The 10,309-nt window shown below is 40.0% G+C and overlaps 1 long non-coding RNA gene across 1 annotated transcript; it reads left to right on the plus strand.

Annotated features, from left to right (window-relative positions):
- Positions 1–8,736: 8,736 nt before the first annotated feature.
- On the plus strand, positions 8,737–9,974 carry LOC141773512 (uncharacterized). Its single transcript, XR_012595143.1, has 2 exons — positions 8,737–9,305; positions 9,514–9,974. It is a non-coding gene; the product is annotated as an uncharacterized LOC141773512 (long non-coding RNA).
- Positions 9,975–10,309: the final 335 nt, after the last annotated feature.

The following is a 10,309-nucleotide window of genomic DNA, read 5'->3' on the forward strand; positions in this document are numbered from 1 at the left end:
TGACTTACGATGAGCGAGCAGGTGGGTTGTGTTGTCTTAAAGCTCTTTCACACATGCAACCTGGGAGCATTATGGCCTCAGGAGGGAGGGGGTTCACTGTCAATATGAGAATATGATCAGCTTCAGTCCCTGAGGAGCTAGCTTACATGAGCATCTTAACAGTAGTGACGGTTGCGTCTAGTTGCCTTCAAATGGGGTTGTGTTTACCGTGTTCACGAGAAAGAGCCATATGAACGCCCCCCTCTTGTGGTGTTCACGACCTTGTATGTGGAAAGTTTCTGAAAGCTCAGAGTTCGCGAGTTGTGACGTGTTTGTTGACGTTGTCAGAAATGGCGGAGGCCTTGGAAGTTGATTTTTCGGCACATGATAAATTAATATATTGTAATTTTAGTCGTATATTGTATTGTTGATATTCCCAACTGCCTCATATTTCATGTCATTATGCCTTTGCATTTCCTGCATTATGTTACCCGCTTGCCAGCTTGCTAAATTGTTAGCCTCTGTGGCTTCCAGACGCCGACAGTAACGTTAATATTGCCGTTGCTTAGCAGCGGTGTTCTCATGATTTAACCACTTGAACGCCAAGCACATCGTGTACACGACTTCCCATGTTGTCAACACAAGCTCACGAGTTTCATTTGAAGGCACCAATAGTTCCCTCAAACACGGTACAGTATAACGAAGATGCTCACCAGAGAAGATTTAGAAGTGGGTGGCTGACTGAACCAGAGTTGGTTATTATTGGAAAGACGATTTTGGTGAGTTTTATTCTGTTTCTATCAAGTTTGAAGTGTGTTTTATGCTGTCGCTGCCGCTATAATTGCTGATCTCCCAGCTGAAACTACAGTAGCAGGGGAAGGGGAGGGCACACACACACACACACACACACACACACACACACACACACACACACACACACACACACACACACACACACACACACCTAATGTAGATTTGTGTTGGAGGACAGTATGATGGCATAGACAGAAATAAATATTGTGAAATTGACTTCTATTACAGTTTGATCTCTTTTGATCTCTTATCTGAAAAACAACAAGAGAGTTACATAACTGACACCGTTTGAAGGGTGTCAAATGTCTCTTAGCCGCTAAATGGGCCTCACAAAAAAAAACACTTCATGCTTTCACTCCCACAGTGTAAATGGATCGCTGTATATAATAAATAACAAACCCGAACATGAACTTGATCCATCGTGGGTGTTATTAGATTGAATGCCATTTAAATGGCTTTTGTCAGCTATAGAAGAGACAGGCAGCAGTTTGGTATGTGAGTTTTTCAGAGCTGCATGAGACCAAATCATCAGTGTAACAGGTGCATTAGTTAAAGAAATTGCAAAATTATTCTTGAAAACAACGCACTGACAAAGAGATAAAGATCAATAGCACAAATTTAAACCAAAAGAGAGATGTGACAGACAGATATGGTGTATCAAGGACGCAGAAATTGCTTCTTTTAATTAGCCTGCAACCTAATTCAGTTCACTTTTAAAGCTGTTTGATGTCTTTTTATCTAAGTTTTTGTTTTGTTTCCTGCACATCATTTTACTAGTCCGCTGTGTTTGAAATAAGTATTAACTATTACAAACAAAACGTAGCCTATGTAATACCACGGCACTCGGCGGCTCCCGTTACCGCAATCTTGGAAAAGGAGGAGTGAGCGGAGGGGTACTCAATTGGTTGCAATCTGCAACCACACCACTAGATGTCACCAAATCCTACACACTGTGCCTTTAATGAAAAGGGTATCACTTATATATCATTTACACAACTTCAATTTTGCCTAAAAGTTCACGTCTTCTGTCATCTAACATTTTTTTTCCCATTTTTGCTCATTCGTGGTAAAAAATCTAGTCGCACATTCCACCTCACACGCATTAAAGACATTACGCTCTTCATGCAGAAGAATGAAGCGTGCTCCCTTTTCTACTGGAGAGAGTTTTGTTAGTATGGAGGAACAAGTATGCTCAGGGGGGGTGCTGGGTCCTCATCAGCATTGCTGAGTAGCTGGGCGAGATAGAGAGATAGAGAGATGGAGAGACAGCGTACTGGGTCGACCCCACTGGGAGCGACCTGGGGACTCGCAGCCTTTTGAAGTGGTAATTTGCCCGAACCCGAGGGAGGGTCGCCAAATTGAAATGTCTTTTGACAACGTCAGACAGCCACCGTTGTCGTCTGATTGAGCCACCTTCAGGGATGGAGAAAGAGGAGGGGAGACGGGGAGGAAGAGATTGAGACATAGGCAGAGAGAGAGAGAGAGAGTAGCAAGGATAGAGAAAGAGTCGTTTCACTGGATTTTTTTATTACATCTCACTGTTAAAAGAAGGACAACAAGCTCATATCTATTATGGCAGGTTGTGTATGGTGGTATGATCCTTTATCAGTTCTCCGTTTAGTATTTCATTGTAGGATTTTCACATACACGGTATATAATGTCCAGCCTTAAATAGTGATGTCTCTAGGATAAATAAGAAAGAACAGCTTATCTATTGCTATTGAAAAAAAAAATATCTAGTAACATGCTACATTTTGCCGGCAATCATGGAGCCAAAGCTTCTGCTGCTGTCGCTCTCTTTGTCAGTAACTCTGTGTCAGATACAGTAAACGCCTGCAGTCAAAGAAGAGAAGCAGAAGAAGAAGAGGTGGTTGCAGGCAGTCTGTTCACCAGCCTTGAATGATATGAGCACATGAATTAGAGTCATGAGAAAAGCTTGAGGTCAAAACCCCTGCCCGGTTTCCATTACAGCTGGCTGTGAACTACAAATAGATTCCTGCGCATTGCAGAGAACAGAGACAGTTTACAAACATACGAGCAGTGAAAATGAAGCCGGAGATGTTCATTTAAATGTAAAATGAGGTTATGCACTCGGAAATGTTCGCGGCCACACAAATTGTGGAAGGGAAATATCGGCTTCTATTGGTTTACGTCTCAGATTTATGCAGTTTAGACACATCTGACCTCCTGTAATCATTGTTTTATTCAACTGCTTCTCATCATCCTCTTCCTACCTCTTCTCACAGACACACCTATGCAGAACAGATGAAAAGAGCCACTATCGCTCAGAGGTGAGGGGAACTTATAGCCTCGGCATGCTTGAACTCATGAGCCTCCTATTGGGAGCCAGGTGGCAGCGTGGTGGCCCGACTCCTCAGAGGACCTGGTTGAGGTGCTTGTCTCACCTCCCCATGGCCTTATTCTGTCAGCCCCCCTGCCTGACGCAGATTGGCCCCTACATGAGGGACCCAGGGAAACCCCCCCTCGTCTCCATCTGTTTTAACATCTCCAGCATCCTGCACCAAAGCACCAAATCAAATGATGGAGGGAGGGGAAATAAAGATTCACTAACTGCTGGGAGAATAAAAGGAAGAGGCCGGATCCGGCCTCACAGAGGTATGCAACAAAGCAGCACTTTCACATTGATAGAGAGTGTTAGAATAATAACAATCACTAGCATTGACTTCGCTACTGAAAGCATTCTTTGTATCTTAATGACCTTGGGCCACTGCGGTTCACATAGCAGATAAAAACAGTCTTTCATTGTTCAGCAGGTTAAACTGTAGTACATGCAGGGCTCCAGAGCTTTAACTTTTTACATTGGTTGCACTAACTTTTTCATTTAAGGTGCACCAGCACATAATAGGTGCACACAAAATATGCAATAATACATTTTAAAAGTTTTGTCATTTCCCATAGGCCTACACTAGGGATGTCACAATACCAGATATTTAGTAGTGGATACCAGTGAAATTCGACAATTCTCGATACCAATTCGATACTAAAACAGTAAATACCATGTACTTCAACATACACTCCTTTCATTACCGTTTGCATACTGTTTATTGTCAGGAAGTCAAAGGTCCAGTGTGTACGATCTGACGGTATCTAGCGGTGAGGTGAGGAGATTACAACCAACTGAAGCCTCTACCGTGTGCCAAGCGTGTTGGAGAGCTAACGCTGGCCGACGCAAAACGCGAATATCCCTCTCTAGAGTCATTTGTTGTGAAAGTAACGCAGGTCATTTAGAGCAGAGCCAGTGTGCAGAGCGTGTGTGTATGAGGGAAGTGAGTGGTGAAGCAAGAGTGAGAGGGAGCAGCGGCAACGGGAGCGAGAAACGTTATCGACTCTGGCCCAAGCAGGAAAAGTCAACAGTTTGGTTTGTCTGTTCTTGGCTACTGTAGAAACATGGCGGTGCAACATGGCGGACTCCGTGAAGACGACCCGCTCCCTATGTAGATAGAAACGGCTCATTCTAAGCTAATGAAAACACAACGACTTTTACTATCAGGTGATTATACACTAAAGAAAACATATTGCTGTGAAAACATCTCCTTCAAACAACCGTATTTATTCAAGTTTCTCGCCAAAAAAATTTTTTTACAAGATTACATTGGAACACATCATGATGACGATGATTATTTACCCTCGCTCATTTTTAATGAATAGAGCCTGAACGCATCATAATGTAATGTAAGTATGTATGTATGTAAAGTTGAATGTTCAAGATTCAAGATCTTTAGCAGTGAGTGTCCTGTTCCAGCTGAAACAAAATCATGATTTGCAAATAATGGCAAATACTTTGCTGCCAATAGAAATTGTTCAGCTTGTGTGCTTCTTGTCTTGAATGCCCTTTTGTTACCTTAAAATGCAGTCCTTGGTTTTTCGTAGAAAACGACTTGGAGATGAGAAATTAAGTTATTTATTCTTCATTATTTGCCATTAAATTTGGCATTTCAGTTTGGCAAAGTAGCACTAAGCACAAAGTACATCTGAGGCTGATGGGAATGTCATTACTTGCAGATATTTGGCCTTGAACCAAAAAATATTGGACTATCTTGAAATCTTGACTCGGGTCCAGTTTCACATTTTAGACTGGTCTGTATTAAGTGAGGCTTTATTTTTGCTCTTGGATTAGTTCAAAGCAAGTTAGAAGGTTTTGAATAAACAAAGAGTGACTTGTTATAAGCCTAAAAATAAGCCACCCTATCCCCCAGGGTGACTCAGAGCTAAGACCTACGTCTCCATGGTAACCATGATCATGCTACTGGTGAGTGGCACCAAATGACGAAGGTTTTATAATAATATAATGGAGCGAGTAATGAGAAGGGAAAGAGTTTTATTAGACAGTTCAGTAAGATGTTGGAAATAAACAGCATGAAGTCTGATTATTAATTTGATCCAAGCCAAAGTCTATCTTGGTGAAGACCCTCACTAGGGGTTGCGAAGCCTTCTTGATTTTGAAAGGGTGTGAGATTCAATTAAAAAAAATACATAATACAGACAGAGAATTGGATTAAAAGTTTCTAAAAAAACAACAGGAAAACTCATCTCTGATGCAACATTCACAGGAAATAATCTGCTTAAAAAATTCCTCAGAATCGCTCATTTTAAACAAACTTTCTGCAGTTATTGCGTTCACTATTTTGATTAATTGTACAGTTCATCAGCTGTTCTGTACTGTTATTGTTATGCATTGAATATAATATGAAACATCCATAAAATATGTCACTTAGTCAGGGGTCGTCAGTTTACTCAATGATATAAAAAGGGGTCCCTTAAGGAAAAAGGTAGGGCAGCACTGGACTAGAGGATGATCAACTGGGGACCATGAAGATGTAGAAACATTTCACTAGATATTTGCAATTTTTGAACTGCTGGTGGCTCTAGATGAAAAGTCAGGCTATCACCAAAGTCATTAGGATTCATCCTCATAGATATCTGAGCCAGATTTTATGGCAATCCAACCAATAGTTGTAAGAGACTACTGACTATAACAACAGATATTTGACCAAAATGGTGTACCATCCAACAGACTGACTAGAGCTAAGCTGCTAGCCCGGCTAATAACAACATCCTGACACACTGACTTGCATTACTACATATCTTGAAAGTGATTTGCACAAATACAAATATACAAACTGCACAGCAAGTGTTTCTGAGTCAAACTGAGCCTCTGTTTGTTGCTAATAAGCATAACAGATCCCCCCAAATTGCCAATACAAGCCTAAAGACAACTACAGGTGTTTGTTTTGTTGCAATTCAGGAAATATCACACCCTCATCCTGTCAAACTGTCAAATTCCTAAACCGCGTCTCGCCTCTGCTGTTTTGTGCTGAGTGAACTCGCTCCTGCTCCGTGGCAGATGCGTTTAGATGAACAAGCAGCTTTTGTTGCCTTTTTTTTCTGCTTAACTCTGCAAATTTGCCCCGCTCAAATGAAACACTCTGCAAAAAAAAAAACAAGACTGGATTTTAGAAGCTGCATGTTGAAGTGTACCCAATTAAAAGCAGCCCCTCGTGAGACATGGAGGAAATGAGTCCGACGTTTTGATGAAGGGGGGGGGGAATGCTGCATTAGGGTACACTTGTTTGCCATTGTGTTTTTTTTGTTTTGCAGAGTACTGAGAGGAGGATGCTGTATTTTGGATTTACTATGGTACATATTGCAGGCTCTCCGTTACTACTGCACGCTCCGCCGTCAGAGCACAAATATGCCCTTGCTCATCAGACCTTGATCAAATAGTTTTGTGTTTATCTCACCAGAAGGGCACGGCTCACGGCGTCGCTCAGTTATACTGTCAGTATTAGTCTTCCGTGTTACTGTGTGTGCCACTCACTAGGGTCATTCACTGTAAACCTACATGTTATTCTGAGTACATTAACACAAATATCTACATTATACTGTATACAACTAGTGTTTGACCTCAGTCTGCTGTCAGTCAGGGCTGGAAACTGATGCCACCAAGTGGTGGTTTGGAGGATTTATACTCATACCTGCCTGGGAAAAGGTCTGTAGCAATAACATATTATTATGATAATTAAATCTGCATAGCACAAGTAAAGCCACTGTTTTTACACTTTTAAAAAGAAAACACCTTTATACTGGAATGATTGAATGAATGACATTTTTATTATTGTCACGCATACAGCTCTGCCCAGACCCCACAAATTAATACAAGCCAAATCCAGAATCCCATATCTACATCTACAAAGAGGCCAAAACTGAAGAAAACCAGTTAAACGCAAATATTGTCTTCTGAATAGTTTTGTCGCAACTTTTATTTAAATTATTTTATTTTTGTATTTGTTTACTTTATTAGTAATTAGTGAATTTATTTATTTATATTTATTTATTTATATTCATTTTTATTATAATTTTTATTTTATTTATGCATTTATTTTTATTTTGCTATATTGATATTATTATTATTACCATTTTTTCTCATTTGTTTTTGAATACTTTATTTTTCAATTTACAGTTATTATCAGTGATTATATGTACATATTATTTGTTATGGTTTAGGCTGTTGTAGTAATTTCTCTTGAGGAAACAATAAAAAGCATGATTAAAGAAAAGGAAAGAAAACTAGTTCAAATATGTTTCACAGCACAATGCACAAATCCCCAAATGTACTGTATAATACAGTACTGGAGAAATTAGAATAAATTCATTAAATAGTCTCTCCTTCTCATCCTGGCTGTGTGGACAAAGTTAAACATAAAAATTCAACCATTTGAATTTTTTTTTTATCTTCTGTACACCAGAACTCATTATCCATTCCTCCCAGCTCACATAATCTGATTTTCTTCTGAGTAATCATTTTCAGTCTGAATCTCAACTGTTCATAAAGATCTTTGGATTTTAGATAAGTGAGATAGAACCTGTGATTCAGGGCCATACTTTTGTTTAACCCATTAGTGCCTGCAACTGAATTTTTTAATTTCCTTTACTGATGGTGTTCTCTGGGCTTGCCTGAGCACAAATGTGAAGAACTTTAAAAAATCGGTCAAACTGTTTGGCTGAAAAGTGAGTTTTTCTGATCATACTATATCTAGTCTTTGGGCACATCGAACTACTGTTTCTGCAACAGACTCCATTATATTATAGGAAAAAACTGTAATCCCATGTGCCTGCATACTAGATATAGTATGATAAGAAAATGGTTGTATCTCAGACACTACAAGGAGCACAATCAAGTATTTGGTATCTATGAACTCATAACAAGTTGAATATCAAATATATGCACACATATGCAGTATTAAAAAAATATTTAATATGGAAAACATTGAATAAAAACAATGCAAGAGTTCTTCCTCATTTTTAAAAAAATCCTGACTTTGACCAGTAATAAGTGTTTTTCATGTGATCTAAAAATGTCAAAGTTGTACTGTTAGATACTGTTAGAAGTATGTCTGTACCACATTTAAAGACTTTTGACCAATCAGAACAAATGTTGTGGCATTTTTCCTTATCATATAGTCTTTGGGCACAAATGGAGTTAATATGCATATATGCCCTTGATGATTTTGGGTTTGATAGGATCTATCTTCTTACCATTTATCTTCAAATTTGAATAAAAGATTGTTTTTAATGGAGTTAACATTACGTCACACATTATGTCCGCCTCTTATATGATTGAGTTGGGTCAGCACATACTTTTGTTGTGTTAATATCTGGTTTAACATATGCAATGATAAAATAAACATCAACACTGAGATATAGAAACTGCTTGGTAAGACGTAAATATTATGCAGCTCTCTTCGTGGTGCTCATCATAGAGAGATACAGAGATGTTTACTGGTTTGGTGTGGTCTGAGATGACCTTAACTGGGCCAACATGATCCCCTAAGATAGATCATCCCTTTACTAAAGCCTGTGATATGAATGCTGCTCTTAACAAAACTCGGAGGCTCGGAGAGAAGAGTTTCATCTTCGCCTGGTTGCACTGGCCTTGACATGCCATAACACTCCCTCCACTACACAACGTGTGTTCCTGGATGTGTGTGTTTGTCAGTGTCTCACTTCAGCACACCCTGAGAGTCCTTGTCTGGAGACCTTGAGTGCTAAAAAGCATGGGGGCCCCTCTTCTGGGAGAGAGAGAGAGAGAGAGGGAGCAAAAAAACCCTGAACAGATAAGAAACTTCTCCAGCGGCAGGAACGTGCCGTCCTGAACGTTTCACTTCTTCCACGCTCGGCCTCTGACGTCTACAGATAGGAGATAATAACTGTAACACTGTTAACCGGAGTCGGTGGGATGGGGGAATAACAGACAATGAACTTTGCATAGGCATCCGAGCTATGTGTATCAATGTTTTTTTTCTCTCCGGAGGCATCTGTGGTGTCCACAGGTGTGTCGCCATGGCTCCAAACCAAGGAGGGAGGATAAGTTGCTGAGTGAGCACAGACAACAGCTACACTGTCTTTCTCAAACGTCTTCAAGGTCCCTGTGGAGGGATAAATGGCCGAGAGGAGGTGCCTTCCCAGGAGAGACACATCTGGAGCTTTATGGGGTAAGTCGTCTTCATGCCTCATTCATCCTAAACTGATTGGTTTGATTTAAAATGTTGGAAACTAGAGATTTAAGCAATGTTTTTCTTAAAGGTAGTATATGCATTTTGTTTCATTTTTCATTTGCTGCCTCTACATGTCAAGAATATCTGAGTTACTACATCTGTTCTGCAGTAACTAACCAGCCTTTTATCCATCCCTGCCCTCAAGGCTCCGGCGTGAGGCGACATGGCAGCAAGGGCTCTTTGCACTCGCTGTTCCTTTTTCCTATGCATATACCTTTTTCATATGTAACTTTAAAGAGGTATAGGGCATGGGAAAATGGGGCTGCAGAGGTATTCCACAAGGCAGACAGCCGTTTCATCATCCTCTCCACATGACAGCTGACCTCAAAGCGCACTCACACACCCACACACCGCGGGCTCTATGGACTTTACTGTATAGAGAGAAAGACTGTGAAGCGTATATTCTGACACACTGACCGCAGGTGATTTTTGTTACTCTGTGATTTGTTTTTCGTGTAACATCATAACTCAAATTTCGTCATATTCTTTCATGATGTTTTGTGGAGTGAGGTGATATTGCTGCATTATTGTTCATTTAAAAAAATCTGTTTGCTTCTGAATAATTGGTTTGCTGTTTTTGATTTAATAAAGAAATCTTGGCATTAATACTGGATTTATGCATTCTGACTTTTTAAACTATAAGTAAAGGGGTCTTTAAGTTAAGACAATACAGACGTTTTAACTGTTCTTATTTTTACTTGCACATAAATGACTTAGGGTGGTGATACACTAGGCATTTTTTTGGGTAACTCTGATGGGCAACAGTGCCCAAGAACTTGCCTCAGTATTGCTGCTTTAACCCCATAAAACGAGACATTTTTAACCATTTTTCGTCACCTTTTTGTCTGCCGCTAAAAGTGTTGTCATTATGCATTGTCAAAACTGCCCGGTGTGTCACCAACAAATAACTTAAGCTCTACTAAGGCCTCTATTTATTCTTA

Source organism: Sebastes fasciatus, chromosome 9, assembly GCF_043250625.1.
Source record: "Sebastes fasciatus isolate fSebFas1 chromosome 9, fSebFas1.pri, whole genome shotgun sequence".
NCBI lineage: Eukaryota > Metazoa > Chordata > Actinopteri > Perciformes > Sebastidae > Sebastes > Sebastes fasciatus.